This window comes from Propithecus coquereli, unplaced genomic scaffold, assembly GCF_000956105.1.
Source record: "Propithecus coquereli isolate 6110/MARCELLA unplaced genomic scaffold, Pcoq_1.0 Scaffold129, whole genome shotgun sequence".
NCBI lineage: Eukaryota > Metazoa > Chordata > Mammalia > Primates > Indriidae > Propithecus > Propithecus coquereli.
Window position 1 is genome coordinate 651845 of NW_012137080.1, and position 1695 is coordinate 653539.

The 1695-nt window shown below is 36.6% G+C and overlaps 1 protein-coding gene across 1 annotated transcript in view; it reads right to left on the reverse strand.

Annotated features, from left to right (window-relative positions):
- KCNK2 (potassium channel, two pore domain subfamily K, member 2) overlaps positions 1–1695 on the reverse strand; it is a 275176-nt gene that overhangs the window by 85232 nt on the left and 188249 nt on the right. The gene's annotated exons all lie outside the window — the stretch shown is intronic.

Below are 1695 nucleotides of genomic sequence, written 5' to 3' on the forward strand. Positions count from 1 at the left end.
TGACTTAACAACTTATCACCCAGGCATCTGTCCAAATAAAAAAACAAAATGATAAAAGTTAAGAAACAGAACATAGGGAATCAACATGAATTTTCGAATAACAATTTAGCCATGAACGTTAACTTAGCTCTACAAATTTGACTATATAAATCATTATAAATGCTTTTAAAATCAAGTAAATGACACGTTGCTAAATAAGTTCCTTTCTCCCTTCTCACCTTTCAGGAAGAGCTACTCTGCATTCGCTACCTTTAGCAATAGGGGTCTGCTTATTCATACGTCAAACAAAAGTGTTGGACTGACTCTGTGGCCTCCCAAGTCCCTCTTAGCCCCAGAACATTGAGCCCTGAGAAAGGACAAAAAGGGCCATCAGGAAGAAGCAGATTTCAATCACTAAGGAAACCCTTAGTAAGCCACTAAAACATATTCCCTATATAAATATAAAATTAAAATTTGCTGGGAGATCTCTTCCTGCAGAAGAAGTACTAAGTGCTGAATTCCTATATTAAGTCACATGCACAGAGATCACTGTATTCTGTGGTCTCTAAATACTTTAGATTCAACATTACCGACAGTGGAAAAGTACCGTACATGCAAATCTAAATATACAGCTATTTATGAATTAGAAATGTATTATGCTCTAATATATTGTATCATAAACATTGAGACATATAAAAAGTAAGGAGTGGGATTTAGAAATGCATAGAAGTAGGAGTTGTCCTATTTTCTTCTCATCATAGAAAGTCTGCCTTTCTTGTTTATTCCCTGGGGACAAGCACTATTTCAGAGTTCTGGTCTAAACCACCACATCATCACTGGGTGTTCTTGAGATGCTCCCAATAACTACGCCAACATTAAGAAATATGTGTACATCACAACCTGTATCCTAAACGTTTATAAATCACTTTCCAAAATACGTTCTTATCTTTTAATAACGCCACAGTTTAAAGAACATGGTATTTAAGTTGGCTTCAGAGATGTTCCTTGTAACAATGTAATTGAACCCTAATCCTATTCGGAACAGGTTTTGCAGGGTCTGAGAAGAGCATCAAATACTGAGTGTGCATTCAGAGACGTACATCTTTTTTTTTCTTTTGAGATTTTTAACCCGATAGAAAGAAGAGAAGGCTCAAGTTAGAGCAATGTCTCTTGCTTTTCCCTGGCAAAAATAGCAAAATTAGATGAGAACTCTATCCGTAGTGACATCTAATAGCAAGAGGGAAGGTTCTAAAAAGTAAATAACTGATAATTCCCAGATGGGGACCTCGCCTTAGCTCAATAGCTAATTTTACAGTGACAAGGTGCCAAGAAGCAAAGGCTAATTTTGTGTACTCTAATGGACCATATGAGGCAATTATTTTCTAAGATCCTTTTAAAAAAAATCCTCACCCGTTTTATTTTTCCAAAGACTTTTGCAAATGGGCACACATTTGCTACCCCGCCTTTGCCCCATCTGCCCCCTCATCCACATCTCATTCCAAAAAACACTCCCTGGGCACCAGAACAGAGCATGTAATGACTATAGTACTAGGAACTGGGTTCTACAGCTTTGCAAAGACCAACACAGCCATAAAACACAATACATAAATTAAGGAGACAAAGATGAATGGACAAAACTAATGTTAATCTGCCTCCTCTCTAATTTATCTTACTTAGCATTTGTCATTTTAGTCATATCAAATTCCTATGCTAATT